Consider the following 19473-nt stretch of genomic DNA (forward strand, 5'->3'; position numbering starts at 1 on the left):
CCCACTCCGGTTCAATTCGGAGTAAAATGGGGGGATGGTGATGTCATCGGCCGAAATTAAACCTTATAATATCTCAGAAATTAAAACAGCACAAACGAAAATTTTAATGGCACAAACCTGCACAAACGAAGCACTAAAAATGAGCCCACTCCGATTCAATTCGGAGTAAAATGGGGGGATGGTGATGTCATCGGCCGAAATTAAACCTTATAATATCTCAGAAATTAAAACAGCACAAACGAAAATTTTAATGGCACAAACCGGCACAAACCTGCACAAACGAAGCACTAAAAATGAGCCCACTCCGGTTCAATTCGGAGTAAAATGGGGGGATGGTGACCTCTGGATGACCTAAAAAATTATCTTTAATATCTCAGAAACCAAAACAGCACAAACAAAAATTTTAACGACACAAACCTGCACAAACGAAGCACTAAAAAATTAGCCCACTCCGGTTCAATTTGGAGCAAAATGGGGGATGGTGACCTCTGGATGACCTAAAAAAAAATATTCTTTAATATCTCATAAACCAAAACAGCACAAACGAAAATTTTAACGGCACAAACCTGCACAAACAAAGCACTAAAAAATGAGCCCACTCCGGTTCAATTCGGAGTAAAATGGGGGGATGGTGACGTCATCGGCCGAAATTAAACCTTATAATATCTCAGAAATTAAAACAGCACAAACGAAAATTTTAATGGCACAAACCTGCACAAACGAAGCACTAAAAATGAGCCCACTCCGGTTCAATTTGGAGCAAAATGGGGGGATGGTGACCTCTGGATGACCTAAAAAATTATCTTTAATATCTCAGAAACCAAAACAGCACAAACTAAAATTTTAACGGCACAAACCTGCACAAACGAAGCACTAAAAAATGAGCCCACTCCGGTTCAATTCGGAGCAAAATGGGGGGATGGTGACCTCTGGATGACGTAAAAAATATTCTTTAATATCTCATAAACCAAAACAGCACAAACGAAAATTTTAACGGCACAAACCTGCACAAACGAAGCACTAAAAAATGAGCCCACTCCGGTTCAATTCGGAGTAAAATGGGGGGATGGTGACGTCATCGGCCGAAATTAAACCTTACAATATCTCAGAAATTAAAACAGCACAAACAAAAATTTCAACGGCACAAACCTGCACAAACGAAGCACTAAAAAATGAGCCCACTCCGGTTCAATTCGGAGTAAAATGAGGGGATGGTGACGTCATCGGCCGAAATTAAACCTTACAATATCTCAGAAATTAAAACAGCACAAACGAAAATTTTAACGGCACAAACCTGCACAAACGAAGCACTAAAAAATGAGCCCACTCCGGTTCAATTCGGAGCAAAATGGGGGGATGGTGACCTCTGGATGACATAAAAAATATTCTTTAATATCTCATAAACCAAAACAGCACAAACGAAAATTTTAACGGCACAAACCTGCACAAACGAAGCACTAAAAAATGAGCCCACTCCGGTTCAATTCGGAGTAAAATGGGGGGATGGTGACGTCATCGGCGAGAAATTAAACCTTACAATATCTCAGAAATTAAAACAGCACAAACAAAAATTTCAACGGCACAAACCTGCACAAACGAAGCACTAAAAAATGAGCCCACTCCGGTTCAATTCGGAGTAAAATGGGGGGATGGTGACCTCTGGATGACCTAAAAAATAATATTCTTTAATATTTCATAAACCAAAACAGCACAAACAAAAATTTTAACGGCACAAACCTGCACAAACGAAGCACTAAAAAATGAGCCCACTCCGGTTCAATTTGGAGCAAAATGGGGGATGGTGACCTCTGGATGACCTAAAAAAAAATATTATTTAATATCTCATAAACCAAAACAGCACAAACGAAAATTTTAACGGCACAAACCTGCACAAACGAAGCACTAAAAAATGAGCCCACTCCGGTTCAATTCGGAGTAAAATGGGGGGATGGTGACCTCTGGATGACCTAAAAAAATATATTCTTTAATATCTCATAAACCAAAACAGCACAAACGAAAATTTTAACGGCACAAACCTGCACAAACGAAGCACTAAAAAATGAGCCCACTCCGGTTCAATTCGGTGTAAAATGGGGGGATGGTGACCTCTGGATGATCTAAAAAATAATCTTTAATATCTCAGAAACCAAAACAGCACAAACAAAAATTTTAACGACACAAACCTGCACAAACGAAGCACTAAAAAATGAGCCCACTCCGGTTCAATTTGGAGCAAAATGGGGGGATGGTGACCTCTGGATGACCTAAAAAATAATCTTTAATATCTCAGAAACCAAAACAGCACAAACAAAAATTTTAACGGCACAAACCTGCACAAACGAAGCACTAAAAAATGAGCCCACTCCGGTTCAATTCGGAGTAAAATGGGGGGATGGTGACCTCTGGATGACCTAAAAAATATTCTTTAATATCTCATAAACCAAAACAGCACAAACTAAAATTTTAACGGCACAAACCTGCACAAATGAAGCACTAAAAAATGAGCCCACTCCGGTTCAATTCGGAGTAAAATGGGGGAATGGTGACGTCATCGGCCGAAATTAAACCTTATAATATCTCAGAAATTAAAACAGCAAAAACGAAAATTTTAATGGCACAAACCTGCACAAACGAAGCACTAAAAATGAGCCCACTCCGGTTCAATTCGGAGTAAAATGGGGGGATGGTGACCTCTGGATGACCTAAAAAATAATCTTTAATATCTCAGAAACCAAAACAGCACAAACAAAAATTTTAACGGCACAAACCTGCACAAACAAAGCACTAAAAAATGAGCCCACTCCGGTTCAATTCGGAGTAAAATGGGGGGATGGTGACGTCATCGGCCGAAATTAAACCTTATAATATCTCAGAAATTAGAACAGCACAAACGAAAATTTTAACGGCACAAACCTGCACAAACGAAGCACTAAAAATGAGCCCACTCCGGTTCAATTCGGAGTAAAATGGGGGGATGGTGACCTCTGGATGACCTAAAAAATAATCTTTAATATCTCAGAAACCAAAACAGCACAAACAAAAATTTTAACGACACAAACCTGCACAAACGAAGCACTAAAAAATGAGCCCACTCCGGTTCAATTTGGAGTAAAATGGGGGGATGGTGACCTCTGGATGACCTAAAAAATTATCTTTAATATCTCAGAAACCAAAACAGCACAAACTAAAATTTTAACGACACAAACCTGCACAAACGAAGCACTAAAAATTGAGCCCACTCCGGTTCAATTCGGAGTAAAATGGGGGGATGGTGACCTCTGGATGACCTAAAAAATATTCTTTAATATCTCATAAACCAAAACAGCACAAACTAAAATTTTAACGGCACAAACCTGCACAAATGAAACACTAAAAAATGAGCCCACTCCGGTTCAATTCGGAGTAAAATGGGGGAATGGTGACGTCATCGGCCGAAATTAAACCTTATAATATCTCAGAAATTAAAACAGCAAAAACGAAAATTTTAATGGCACAAACCTGCACAAACGAAGCACTAAAAATGAGCCCACTCCGGTTCAATTCGGAGTAAAATGGGGGGATGGTGACCTCTGGATGACCTAAAAAATATTCTTTAATATCTCATAAACCAAAACAGCACAAACTAAAATTTTAACGGCACAAACCTGCACAAACGAAGCACTAAAAAATTAGCCCACTCCGGTTCAATTTGGAGCAAAATGGGGGATGGTGACCTCTGGATGACCTAAAAAAAAATATTCTTTAATATCTCATAAACCAAAACAGTACAAACGAAAATTTTAACGGCACAAACCTGCACAAACGAAGCACTAAAAATGAGCCCACTCCGGTTCAATTCGGAGTAAAATGGGGGGATGGTGACCTCTGGATGACCTAAAAAATAATCTTTAATATCTCAGAAACCAAAACAGCACAAACAAAAATTTTAACGACACAAACCTGCACAAACGAAGCACTAAAAAATGAGCCCACTCCGGTTCAATTTGGAGTAAAATGGGGGGATGGTGACCTCTGGATGACCTAAAAAATTATCTTTAATATCTCAGAAACCAAAACAGCACAAACAAAAATTTTAACGACACAAACCTGCACAAACGAAGCACTAAAAAATTAGCCCACTCCGGTTCAATTTGGAGCAAAATGGGGGATGGTGACCTCTGGATGACCTAAAAAAAAATATTCTTTAATATCTCATAAACCAAAACAGCACAAACGAAAATTTTAACGGCACAAACCTGCACAAACGAAGCACTAAAAATGAGCCCACTCCGGTTCAATTCGGAGTAAAATGGGGGGATGGTGACCTCTGGATGACCTAAAAAATAATCTTTAATATCTCAGAAACCAAAACAGCACAAACAAAAATTTTAACGACACAAACCTGCACAAACGAAGCACTAAAAAATGAGCCCACTCCGGTTCAATTTGGAGTAAAATGGGGGGATGGTGACCTCTGGATGACCTAAAAAATTATCTTTAATATCTCAGAAACCAAAACAGCACAAACTAAAATTTTAACGGCACAAACCTGCACAAACGAAGCACTAAAAAATGAGCCCACTCCGGTTCAATTCGGAGTAAAATGGGGGGATGGTGACCTCTGGATGACCTAAAAAATAATCTTTAAAATCTCAGAAACCAAAACAGCAAAAACAAAAATTTCAACGGTACAAACCTGCACAAACGAAACACTAACCATTCTGTCTATTTGCTGGAATTTTTCAAGTGGGTGGGGTGTCAGCTTCACGCAGCCAATACTTCAGTTTGCCGAAGTAGTAAGAGGAAGTCACGTTTTCGGACGCGCTTTCAAAATAAAAGCATAAACAACGGAAAAATATAGTTAAAAAAACATGATTTGAAAATTTGTGGTTTAAATTAAAATTGTGGATTAAAATAGAAATATATATATATATAAATATATATATATATTATTTTGTTGCATTTAATGGTGCACTAATTTATATTTCTAACTACTTTTTGGCCCAGCAATTACTTTATTAAGTCATTTATTTATTTCAGTATTTATTCTTAATTATGGCAAGATCGGTCCTCCATACAAGGTAACTCTAGAGAAGCCGCAGCAATCCACAGCTCAGGACGGAGAATCTGAAGACGACTATTAATTGTTCCCTTCACAAATCTGGCACATATGGAATAGTGGCAATGAGACCGCCAATGTTGAAAGGACGCCTAAAGAAGTTATGTTATCAGTTAGCCAAGCCATATAGGGGACAGCAAACATGTGGAAGAAGATTCTCTGCTCAGATTAAACAAAATTTGAATATTTGTGCTAAACACTACTTGGTGATAGTCTATCATACAAAATCCTAATAAAACACATTAAAGTTTGTGGTTGTAATATAAAAAAATATTTAAAAAGTTGTGAGATTACCTATGCAAGGTAGTCACTGTGTGTTTTCATGTATAGATAGCATAAATAAAAAATAACACAAACCAAACATTGTGTTTTAATTTTCTATAGATCACTGACAATAGTTGATAGAATATTTTTTTATGGTTTTATTTGAACATTCTGACTTTGTAATAATGACATGAAAAATTAGGTTTTGTTAAAGTAAAGAAACAAAGAACAGATGACAAGTAATTACATATGTGACAGTTTTCTCACCAAAAAACGTGGATTGCTACACAATGAATGAGCATCTGTTATGTTAAATATGGGTCTGTTTAATGAACACAGATTGGTGTCCAAAAGCAATTAAAATGTTCCCTGAGACAGAGGAGAGTGTTACAAAGGACAGGAAAGGAATAGCTCATTGGCTATTGCCAGGCACACAGATTGAGCCAGCTCTCACCTGAGACCCAGCACAACACCAAGAACAGAAAACCCACAGTTCACACACTTCACAGAGGCAGACAGAGACAGAGAGAAGAAAAGAATGAAACAAAGTGAGCCAAACACATCCCCAGATGGTAGGGCATACGGTAAGATGTGTGTAAGATAACGCTGGCAAGCTGATGTGACTTGGAGAGAAATGGGGAGACAGGGGGATTTGTGTGGAGATCTTTGATCACATTGCTCTGAGCCACAGTGCTCTGTCTTTAATAAAGATCTCCACTGGAAAATAAAACGTTATGCATGCTGCAAATGAGTGGATATAAATTATGTTATATGACATGTATAGAATTTATTTAAAAAATGAATAATAAAGGTTTCAACTGTGCATTGTTTACATTAACCTGCAGGGGGCAATGAAAGCCAACACCTCTTTAAGCTCAGTGATTTCTGCTCATTTGTAAGGAATTACATTTGTGTGCAAGCATGAACGTGTTAAAGACATACACTTTTATCATAGAAATCTTGATAAACATGTTTATTTCTTGGAAAAGGGCTCCATAAATCTCTTTTCTGTATTCTCTCAAATCATCACACCTGTTTCCTAATCTCTCTCAGGGGTATATTTGTCAGTCGGTTTGGCCTGCTGCAGTGTAAAAACAGAAAGTGTATTGATCTGGCTCTGATTGGGACACTGTTTAATGAATAATGGATCAGGTATGCTCATCTGCTGTGCTTGTGGATTGCCCCTGTTTGTCTGATTAGAAGCAGATCTTACAAGATGAAAAGAGAAGGGTATTTAATCACCATATCTCTTGTTTCTAATCTTACTGCTGCCAGATTTTCACAACAGAAGTCAGGTGTGGGAGGATGGCGTACATAGGTCATCGATCTATAAACTGATCGAGTGGGTCAAAAGCAATTCATAATTTACCTAAACATTGAAAAAGACAAATCCAACATAGGTGAGATCAAAATATTTCACAAAACGTGATAAATGCCTTTAGAGAAGGAAACCACTTACTTGAGTGATGCATTTACAACACGTCTTAGACTCAAATACTTTTAACACCATCTTTGTCTTATTGCAACCATTTCAAAAATCATTGAAACCTCACTTCTCTCTCTCCTTTATAAAATAGCCTTCCCTCATACCAACAAAACCTATGCATATTAATGTAAAAGTAGAAGGAAGCTCAGACAAAAGGTCAAATGGTGTCATGGAGGTTGGGAGGTGGTGTAACCGAAGTCAATTATTGATTAGCTTGGGGTATTGATATGAATACAGACATTGTCAGACTGTCTGATGGCTGAACTCATGAATATATTGCAAGGAAGACCTCATACCTTTTTGTGTCTTTAAATGATTTGGTTCCTTTTATGATTATGTTCATGGAATGAACACCTTATTGAATTGAAATTTCTACACTGGTCAGATTTAAAATGCTGCTGTGCAATAAAATCAAAATGCTATTAGAAAATACCAAACACTGTTAATTTAAACCTCTGCGGAAGCAAAGTATGAAACAATATGATATTTTGTACAATATAGGCAACTATTACTGCCATTCACATAGCTTGAACATTTTATTTTTTTCCCAGAGTAGGCATCCCTGATAAAGTGTTTTAATGTCCTTTTAATAGATGTGCTGATTTCCATCTTATGCTGAACACAATATTTTACAAAATAAATGAGGTTTCAAAATTTGTTAGTACTGGTCAGAAAACCTACGTCTAGACATTTACTGCCCACAGTCAATGTCAGCTCTCTTCCGATCTAATTTGAACCTGGGTACTGCTGTCCATGGCACTGGGCAGTCAGTTTAAGCTTGTTATTGGGTAAAAAAAAAAAAAAAACATCCAAAGATGCAGCTGTAAAGAAAGTCTCGCAGTGAAACTATATGTGCTTTATTAGTTATAAATCAAGACTGTGTATAAGCACTCCAATAACAACTTGATTTTATATTTTATATTATATTTTTTGGCCAGATTATTTGAACCAATATAGTAAGAGGAAACGTCCAAGGATGTTAATTAAAAGAGTTGAATTTGAATGGTGTTATTTGATGAGTATTAAATTTGATTTTATAACTTTACAAGTGTTTCAATATAGATATTCTTATGTATGAAGTGCATTTTAACTTGGCAAGAGGATATTGCTGTTTCGCTGTAAAACGTTGTATAGAACTACAGTGATCTAATAACAGGACATTCAAATAAAATTAACACAGATAAAACACCCTGTAGATAAAAAAAAAAACGTCAAACTCACCACTGCTGTGAGAGATCAGACATCGATATTAGACCAACGTTAACTCGAAAAAAATGAGGGATCAGAAAGATCTTAACAGTGACAGCTGATCTGGTGTAGAACAGCTGATGCACTTTCTGCAAGCAGCCCTGTTGTTGCAGGTGTTGCATCCATCGCTGAAGCTATAGATGATTCTGTGATTACAGAGGTCTGGGCTGTGTCCGAGAATGTAATCAGCCAACAATGCTTCCAAAAAGTGCAGCAAACAACAGAGCAGTCAGAACAGCCAGACTTGGTTGAAAACATAGCTGGAGGCATACATCTTAAACACAGCATTGTCTGTAGATCCTGTTAGATTAATCAGAGGCTCCAATCACATTATCACACATTGGAAGCAACACTGGTAGTCTGAAACAGTACAATAATATCAACAGCTGATACCACTCCATGATTGAAGGGTCAGCTGTCCTCTTAACACCTTTAGCTGAAACTGAAATAATCTGTAAGTTTTCTGTTCCATTTGTGGGCTATACAGCTGATTAGCAAATAAAAAAAAAAAAAAGCTGCAAAGTAGCTATTCCCTGCGCTAAAAATCATGTATTGATTGAAGTGAACGGTGACTCATCTCACATGACCATTACATTTCTGTAACAATAACAAGCTTTCATCATCGCTCAGCAGAGCATGTTTGAATAAATAGCAAGATAGCCAAAAATGAGGGTTTTTCTTTTTTGCTATGCTGCAAAATATTGGTTTTCCTGCTGGCCTAAATGTAACATAAAACAAAACACTTAATATAAGGCGGTCAAAATGAGACACTATAGGAGGCTTCAATTTACTGCATGTTGGATTAGAAGAATGTCAAAGGTGCAGAATGCCAAACTGAGCAGCTGTTAACATCATGGAAACCATGCAAAAACATTAAGAAATCATGAAGAACAGTATGTGAGCAAACATGTTGGGCAGGGGCCTTGAGAATGGGCTTGTGTGTTTCTGTTGAATTCATAAGGCAGCTGGCATCCCTGAACCCACCCCTGTCCTATTTTCCATCACACACCAACACGCTCACACCAAGACCTGAATAATGAGGTGTCATGTCTTTCCCACACCGTGGGACCTCCATTCATGCCTCATCCATTCACGTCATCTTTCAAATCGATCTCTTTTGCTTCGGTTCTCCTGTGTTACGCACTCTTTCTCTTCGTTTCATACACGCGCACACACACCACACACATGCCGACACACAGTGAACCGTGTGCATGCACACACAGTGTCAGGAAGGTCAGGTCATAGTGTTGAGAGATGAGGCTTCTATATTGAGAATAATTACAGTTGAGATTTTGCTGCTCACTGGTTTCTTTTGTATAACAAGTTTCTATTGGTTGGACTTACTCGTGTCTGGCCTACCAACTGCCCTGTTTGTTTCAGGTGGTAAAGTGATTATTATGACTAATGAAGACATTATTTATCATTGGGGATAATTTGACAGCAAAGCTGGCTCTTGCAGCTTTACCACAATAGCTTCCATTGTCAAGATGCCAGGATTTCATTTTCTTTTCTTGTCACCCTGTTCCCACTCTTCTCATGCAAATCCCCCCTGTATATTGAGCTGAGGAGTTTTTTGCAAGACAAATTATAATTTTTTTATCCAGACTGCCAGAAAAGGTTTGTAACTGTTAGCACTTGTAAATATGCACCAGTGTGCCTCATTAAAATAATAAATTGTCATTGAAAACCAAGCTATGAATCATTTCTTACAGCTGCTGTTGTTATTTAAATACTCAGACTTTTAATAAATCAGACAAATAATAAATCAAAACTATTCCAGCTGTGAGTGTAATATAATAGATTACGTTTGTGCTGTAATGTCAAAAAGGAATGACTGTTATTGTGTTTTGATGCATCACACCTATTCAGTTTGTCTTTGAAACTAGTCAGTGCTACTGAAAGGGTCCATATTTATCAAACTTCTCAAAGTGAAATTTTAGTCTTAAGTGTTGAGAATTTCAGAAATGTAATCTTACTTTTGTACTCAAGTGTAAATGCAAGTTACCTTAAAGCTAAGAGTCATTCTTACTTATATAAAATAAAATTTAACAAAAGCAGATTTTTAGCTGGCCTTTGAAAGAAACAACTGAGTCTGCTGATCTTAAAGCTAGAGGAAGGGAGTTCCAGAGTTTTGAAGCCACATAAGAAAATGTTCTGTCTCCTTTGGTTTCAGTTTTGTATGGAGGACCAGCAGGTCCTGATCAGATGACCTTAGGGCCCTTGTTGGGGTGTAGGGATGTATTAGATCAGAGATATACAGGTCCTTCTCAAAAAATTAGCATATTGTGATAAAGTTCATTATTTTCCATATTGTCATGATGACAATTTAACATTCATATATTTTAGATTCATTGCACACTAACTGAAATATTTCAGGACTTTTATTGTCTTAATACAGATGATTTTGGCATACAGCTCATGAAAACCCAAAATTCCTATCTCACAAAATTAGCATATCATTAAAAGGGTCTCTAAACGAGCTATGAACCTAATCATCTGAATCAACGAGTTAACTCTAAACACCTGCAAAAGATTCCTGAGGCCTTTAAAACTCCCAGCCTGGTTCATCACTCAAAACCCCAATCATGGGTAAGACTGCCGACCTGACTGCTGTCCAGAAGGCCACTATTGACACCCTCAAGCAAGAGGGTAAGACACAGAAAGAAATTTCTGAACGAATAGGCTGTTGCCAGAGTGCTGTATCAAGGCACCTCAGTGGGAAGTCTGTAGGAAGGAAAAAGTGTGTCAGAAAACGCTGCACAACGAGAAGAGGTGACCGGACCCTGAGGAAGATTGTGGAGAAGGGCCGATTCCAGACCTTGGGGGACCTGTGGAAGCAGTGGACTGAGTCTGGAGTAGAAACATCCAGAGCCACCGTGCACAGGTGTGTGCAGGAAATGGGCTACAGGTGCCGCATTCCCCAGACCTGGGCTACAGAGAAGCAGCACTGGACTGTTGCTCAGTGGTCCAAAGTACTTTTTTCGGATGAAAGCAAATTCTGCATGTCATTCGGAAATCAAGGTGCCAGAGTCTGGAGGAAAACTGGGGAGAAGGAAATGCCAAAATGCCAGAAGTCCAGTGTCAAGTACCCACAGTCAGTGATGGTCTGGGGTGCCGTGTCAGCTGCTGGTGTTGGTCCACTGTGTTTTATCAAGGGCAGGGTCAATGCAGCTAGCTATCAGGAGATTTTGGAGCACTTCATGCTTCTATCTGCTGAAAAGCTTTATGGAGATGAAGATTTTATTTTTCAGCATGACCTGGCACCTGCTCACAGTGCCAAAACCACTGGTAAATGGTTTACTGACCATGGTATCACTGTGCTCAATTGGCCTGCCAACTCTCCTGACCTGAACCCCATAGAAAATCTGTGGGATATTGTGAAGAGAACATTGAGAGACTCAAGACCCAACACTCTGGATGAGCTAAAGGCCGCTATCGAAGCATCCTGGGCCTCCATAAGACCTCAGCAGTGCCACAGGCTGATTGCCTCAATGCCACGCTGCATTGAAGCAGTCATTTCTGCAAAAGGATTCCCGACCAAGTATTGAGTGCATAACTGTACATGATTATGTGAAGGTTGACGTTTTTTGTATTAAAAACACTTTTCTTTTATTGGTCGGATGAAATATGCAAATTTTTTGAGATAGGAATTTTGGGTTTCCATGAGCTGTATGCCAAAATCCTCCGTATTAAGACAATAAAAGACCTGAAATATTTCAGTTAGTGTGCAATGAATCTAAAATATATAAATATTAAATTTGCATCATTACATTATAGAAAATAATTAACTTTATCACAATATGCTAATTTTTTGAGAAGGACCTGTACACTGGTGCTTGTCCATGCAGCGTTCTCCAAGTCAATATTTGGATCTTGAAATGCACTCGATAATGAGCCGGGAGCCAATGAAGTTTCATTACCAGTGGGGTCACATAACAAAATTCTGAATATCTAGTCAGGAGCCTAGCAGCAGCATTCTGTGCAGACTGCAACCGGTCAGGGGCCAGTGATGGCACTGAGCAGACAGAGATGTGTGTGATTCTTCCAGGAAAGGAAGAATGTGCTGGAAATATTTGATGAATTTCAGTTAGTACTATATATTAAATGGACTATATTGAATGGACAGAGCAGGCATGGACTTAGTTAAAGACATCATCTCACCATCAACTTTATGCAGCAATGCCATCTCAGCAGTATTAAAGGTGGTGATGACACTTTGTTTTCCTTGCCAAAGGAAAATGCAGGAATGTGATGCTGATGATTTAAGACCATCCTAACCGACAATTAGTTGAGTTTTCAGGAAAACAATTATGGCACTGACAGGTTAAATTAGCCCCTTTTCCACTGGGCTCAGCTTCGCTCCACTCAGTTTTGTTCTACTCAATATGGTACCAGATGTGTTTCCACTGACCCACTTATGGCTGGAGCTATGGTGGCTGAAGCTCCACCTCCCGCCATCAGTGTAATGTGTAATGTGTTGTGCTGCTATTTACGATGCTGTGTGACATTGTCACAATAAAGTAATCTGCGTGAAACAATAAAAAATAATTAAATAGAAAACAAAAACCTAAATAAACAAGACACAAATAATGTTTGTATTTTTTGCATTTGCAAGACTGTCTTACATATGCTTTTTTATGTATGAAATGATTCAGTGAGATAATTATCTGGAAAACTGCCCAAGGGGGTGGGGGAGCATTGTGGAGTTGGCAGGAGAAGTAGAGAGCTGTCTGGACTGGTGACGCTCCAAATTTTGTCTGAAGAAGTTATTGTTTTGGCCTTTATCGGGAAGTTTTTGTCCCAGCCATGGCAATAATGTAGACAAGGACTTTAAAGCGCAAAACCAGAGACTTTTGATTGGTGAAGTTAGCTTTAGGTTGGATTTTAGATATTCATGCTCCACGGATTCAGCGAGGTTTCCCTCCCGTTTCATCCAATGAAGGCAGTCTGATTATGAGCAGCTGCTCTCTGCCTGCTGCCCCCTCCTGCAGACACTGGTTTGCTTTAGGACCGCCAATTAATGGTAAAACAACTGTGGCTTAGGTGGTAGGAGTTTGTTCTGTAACTCGTGGGTTGCCAGTTCAAATCCACACTCTGTCCATCTCAGTCGTTGTGTCCATGAGCCAGACACTTCAACCATCTTGCCTGTCTCTGGTGGTCAGAGGGCTCAGTGGTGCCGATTGTATGGCAGCTTCACTTCTGTCAAACTGCCCCAGGGCAGCTGTGGCTACAATGCAGTCTACCACTATCAGTGTGTGAATGTGTATGAAAGCACAGATTCATTTTTTTACATTCTGAAATGTTTTACAATTACAATGGCATGTGCAATTATGCCTGATATTTGCCAGATGTGCAACACCCGAAACACACATCCCCTCCACAGGAAAGCTGCAATGACAGTGATGAAGATGGAGATGAGAACTTCCCAGTCAGCACCTGATAGGACAGCTTTCAGACAACACTTTGCAAACCAACATTTTAGGTACACATTTCACGTATCAAAAAGCACAAGAGTTAGGCATGATTGCAAGCATGGGTTCAAAAAGGTATTAAGATTTTTTAGTGCAAGAGTGTAACATTCATGCTGCAGTCTCAATACTACAGTATAATTTGAAGCTTGAACTTCTTCCTTATCAGTTCTTGCAGGTCATTTGGGAGTGAGTCCTCTGCCAGGTCTTCTTCAGACACTCTATCTTCTGCTATTCATTAATGACTGGAGGTGCTTGAGGGTACTTTCAAAAAGAGATAGACACACTGAGAAACTGTGCTCAAGCCAGCAGGGTAGGGCGCCCGCCGTGCGTCTACATTATTACTGAAGGATGAAATTATTTGAAAATACTCATTACCGTCACAGTGTTTATGTGAAAATATATCAATAAAAAAAGGAACTTTGCCTTTGAGATGAATTTTCTATCTATGTTATTGTAGGATCCTGGCTCTCCTCTACTCCAGAGATGTCAGCACTGTCCTCCCCAAGATAGCACTGCACCACCTCAGAAACTGCATTCAGTGGCTTGACCGGGGGTCCCCCGTCTGAGTGTGATTGTCAGGTATGATGTACAGAGTAGCCAAAATAAGTTAGGGAAATTAAGTTTAGACACGCAAGGCTAAAGAAAAAAGGGGGAAAACATGAGTGTACAAACCTGTGCGCACAATGTTGGACTTATTTCAAATGCACATATTTCTGTGCACATTTTGGAGAATATTATACCATTCCTTTCAGTCAGATGGTGAGCAGAATGCAAGCTACATGACATGCAGTCAAAAGTCTTGAGATTTGGTTCCGTACTTTTCTCTTTTCCTCACTAGTTAATGTTGGACTGAACCTTTTTTCTATATTTTGTTTTCTTTATTCAAGTAACTCAACTGTTTCCTCCTCTCTTCTATTCGGATTTCCAATTAGAATCCAGGGCTGCACTGATCACATCATCAGATTTAGGGTTTATATTCCCAAGTCAGTTAACCACCAAATGTTAAAATTGTCACCAGGAAATGGTAGGAACAAATAGAAAACTGCTTGTTGTTAATTTACTACATGTAAATACTGGATTATTTCAGAAATACTTAATTAGAACATTAAATTAGCACAACTTTGAGTGAAATATTTTATACTTAAGTCCCATCTTAATAGCATCCTTAAGAATATTTTTGAGAAGTTTGATAAATATGGACCCAGAAAGGGCAACAATGTCATTATCATTGTATGTGTGTTTGTGTCAGTTATATCCTACAATGCAGGTCAAAAGGTTACATACACTCATCATGGTCCTAAATCTCATTCTCATTTTAAGCTTGTAATCAAGCATTTGATGTCAGAACTTTTTTTCTGGATGTAATAAGATACTACACACATCTATACAAACTAGAATTAGGTGCAAAGGTTTGAATTAATTGTGGATTTTCTCAAATCTACACAGTCAAAATTATACATGCAAGGTCAAATAGATACACATATCCCCACTGATATTTAGTCAAAAGTGTTTAGCATTGTTTACTTGCAGTGAGAACGTTATGGGTTGGAATCCCTGAGTTTGGATGTTCTCCCGGTGCATGTATTGGGTTTCTTCAGGTACTCCTACACTTTCCCACAGTCTGAAAATAGGCAAGCTAAGATAATTTGCCACTCTAAATTGCCATTAGATTTGGGGTTTAGGTTAAGTTTAGGATAAGTGTCAGCGTTAGGCTACAGTAATGAATGGAAGTCAATGCAAGGTCCCTGTAAGGATATCAAAACAGTGTGTGTGTGTGTGTGTGTGTGTGTGTGTGTGTGTGTGTGTGTGTGTGTGCGTGTGTGTGTGTGTGCTAAGATATCTATGTCTCTGTGTTGCCTTGAGATGGACTGTCAATAGACCACTAGAAACAGGCACCATCGAGTTGGACACATGGATAATTCTGAAATAAAGTAATTCTGGTCACTTTTCTAAAGCAAATCTATTCCCATTCTTGCTTTTGTCAAAATAAGGTGAGATCTTTCCATGTAATCCATGCAACATTTAGTAACTGCTCACAGTTAACTCCATAAAAGTTACACTAAATATCCTTATATCCTCATGTGTAATCCATGCAATAATTATTAAAACACACAGTTGAAGCAGTGGGGAGTGAAACAAGCATGTTCTCATATTCTGGAGCTGAGAGACTGGAGAGGCCTGTGTAGAGCCACATATTATCTGCCACATGTTATCTGTCTTATCTTTTGCAAAAATATAAACAAGTATATCCAAAGAAATGATGTATGATGATTTTATATTCTTTCACATGTATTGAATAAAATTAGTAACCTATGATTAACAAGCTAAAAGATGTATGATGGAAATGTGTTTAAGAACTGAAAACTAGAGGAAAAACATTAAGGTTTGACATTCTCAATCAGCTATATATGAAAGAAATATAACATTAATCATTTGTGAAGCATTAATAAAAAGAATTGTATCTGTGTTTTAAAGTAAATGCTGAAAGCTGAAGAATAGAATGTGTAATACTGTGTAAAGTTTAAAACTGAGCAGATTAGGGAAAGAACTGTAGGATAACTAGAAGTGACGAGAGCCAGCTGCATGCTGACAGCGACGGGAGAATGCGACTACAGACCAGCGTGGCTATTATTGGCATCTCCAAGGCTGAGAAGCAGAATCAGTAGGTCACAATGACCATGACTAAAGTATTGAGCAATAATCAAGAAGCTGAGCTGAATAGGTTGCACAATAACTAAGAAGCCTAATAAGGGCCTGACCTGTGAAGGCATCAAGCGCTACAAAAACAATGCCGAGAGCAGAAACGGGGTTGTTTCCTCGCAGAAGACCAGCGAACAAGTTCGGACGGAGAAAATATGCTTGGATGGAAAAGGAACAGAGACACAGCCCCACTGATCGACTGCATTAAAAAGAGGAGCAACCCGTGGGCCCAGAAAGGACTGTGCCTCAAAATTAAGAATCTGATTTCATCTAAAGCCTTTTTATCCAGACAACAGAAGTGAACTTGATCGGTGAACAGCTGATTGCTCTAAGTTTCAGGCTTCTGGAAGTCCTGAATCAACTTCATTTATGTCTCCGGGTTTCCTTCAACTCTTCAGCCTCTGGAAACTACTGTCTTCAGAGACATATAACAACAAAGATCCTGTTTAACCATCAAAGTCTGGAGCATCAGTGCCTGCCACTTAAAGGAAGAAAACTGAAGATTAAGTTGTATTCCCTTCAAGAAACCACTCGTTGTTACCAGAAGAAACGTCTCCATCAGGTGCATGGATGAGCCTCCGTCTTCAAAGCCTCTCCAAACTCATTAGTTTCAGCATCAGGGAAAGACAGGTTGAATTGATTGATTCATTTCTATTATTGAAATTATTTTGTGTTGCCAAATTTAAGCTGTTACTGACCCCTGCAAAAGCATCACTAATTAAAGAAAGCATATAAAATTCTAGTTAAATCGTGGACATTCAATTATTTGAGTCACTGTATTTTTGGGTTTTTCATTGGTGGTAAAAAGTCTTGTTGCCTGGTTCCAAGATATTTTAGGAGGTTTTTATAGGTTGCCTTAGTCAAGTTTGTTAAAACAGCGCCCTTGGGGCTCGTGCCGAGCTACTAAAATTAACCTAGCCCATATACCAAGAGCCAGTTGTAAAATTAGGGAATGAGCAGCCGTGAACAAAAGTGACTGTCGAAGGTGTGGATGACTGAGATAGGCTATTCAGTCGTCCAGACCTCCAGTTGAAGAAGGGCGAGACTTTTGTATGAAGGCTGTCAGAGGCTAGGCGAGTCATTTCCCGACACAAGCTTAAACAGAACTTTCAGTAAACCTGCTTAGTAAGATCTTTCAGGTTTAGGGAAGTCCGGACCCGTTAGATGGAGAGCTGGATTGAGCAATCCCTTTAGACATGGGGAAGTAGGAGGGAGGGGTTAGCTCATCGGACAACAAAACTATATTGGTATGCATCTGTGCCTCGTGTCCAAATAAAAGCATGACAGTGAACACTGAGTGACTGTTTTGATCCAACTCATGTATGTTTTCATCCATATTTTATTGGTTTGGCTGCTGAAATATTGGGGCACAAACTAAATGAGAAACTAGTAATAAATAAAGAAAGAAAGGAGGCGGGATGTGCAAAACCAGATGTGAGGTTCAAATAAAGGGAAGCAGAGAGCAAGTGCAGCTGTAGGAGGGTGGGTGGATTGGAATGGAGCAGGATAATTTATTCTGCCAACATGCAAATAGTGTGAAGTATAATGCTATTAGCTGTGATTATATTAGGCAGTTATTTCAGAGAGACTCTGCACCCAGCTGCTATCACAGATGTTACAATAGAGGAGAGGAAAGAAGAGGTTTGTGCAACTTCCCAACCATGAAATCTAGGATTTATCAAAGGCAAACAAACCTCCTTCTGTATGTAAGAGCACAAAACGTTTTTTTTTTATTTCTCCATGTTCATGCATCTCTATACCATTATTATTTTCTTCCCAATGGAAAAAAGTACGTGTGTTCTTGGTTGCATTATTTTCTTTCTGTGTGGGGTTATGCTCTCCATATCTACACAGTTTTGGTTCCATGTTAATTTTAACCATTCTTTTTCTGAAGTGTCAAATAAAATTAATCAGTTTTAAAAGCAAAAATTGGAAGCACAAGTTTGAACCTATTGTGGAATTCATTTGATCTACAGTCAAAATTAAACATGCACATTTAAAAATATACAGACAAAAGACATACAGAGTCACTAATAATTGATTACATGTCTATTTCCACATTGCACTTTGACCACACATTTTTTGTAGCTATCAATACCCCTCTTGCAAAACGTTTCTTGGCAGGAATGGTACATTTTATTTAAAGTGGCTTTTAAGCATAGTCCGCATGTTGTCGTTATACTTGGGGTCAACACTAGCATTCCTGAAGATGAATGTTATCTACTCAGTGATGTGTGTGTGTCAGTGATGTGTGTGGGATCATTACTTTTTTGGAAATCTGTTTGGAAAAACCTGTCTAGCTGTTGGCTTGAGGCAAAGCTGAATAACTTTGAGGTAGAGCTTCTTCATCATTCCATCCATTTTGTGCAAAACCCAAGTACCACAGGCAGTGAAACACCCCCACAGCATGACGTATCCACCATCTTGCTTGGATGTTGGTACAGTGTTTTTCAATGTAACATTGACTCCTCCAGTCATATTGTTTTTTGGAGTAGGCACTTTGTTTTCGGTCAGCACCAGTTTCCATTTCAGGCTTCAGATTTTTGTGACCCTGTGTCCATTGTAGCAAAACAACTATTAAATTTGTCAGGATGTGAGATTTTGGACTTTGTTTGTGGTTTGGTGTTTTTGTTTTACTAGATGCTCTTGTTTGAAGTTTTGTATTCTTGTTCATCACTTTGTGTTCTGACAATTCTGGTTTCCTTTTGCCTCCCTGTCTGTTCTCCTCTCATCATTAGTTTTCCTCTTTTAGTTGTTAATTACTCAGTTTCTGTTCCCTTTACATTCATTGTCCCTCTTAGCTCTGTTTCTTCTGTTTCTCTTTATTCTCCAATTCCTCCTTTAAAAGGTTAGCTTTAGTTACTGTTTACTTTTATTCTAGTCATCTTTTCTCCTGTTCTGCTTGGGTCTGTGTTTCTCCTTATTGGTTAATCTGTTTCACCTGCTCCCTCTGCCTCCCAGCCTCCTTGTGTCACCTGTTCCCTGTTCCTCTGATTACCTGCCCTATTGTTTCTTGTCCACCTTTGTCTGTATTTAAGTTTGCCTTCGTCCTTTGTTCCACACGGTGTCGTTATGTCTTTTCAAATGTCCTCATGAGATGTCTTTTGGATTTTGTCCTTGAACTGGATAACCTTGTCACCCTGCCCCTCGCCTGCATGTAAGTGGACTCGCTTTAAATTAAAGGAGTTTTTGACCACCTCTCTGCT

Source organism: Girardinichthys multiradiatus, chromosome 8 (assembly GCF_021462225.1).
Source record: "Girardinichthys multiradiatus isolate DD_20200921_A chromosome 8, DD_fGirMul_XY1, whole genome shotgun sequence".
Classification (NCBI taxonomy): Eukaryota; Metazoa; Chordata; class Actinopteri; order Cyprinodontiformes; family Goodeidae; genus Girardinichthys; species Girardinichthys multiradiatus.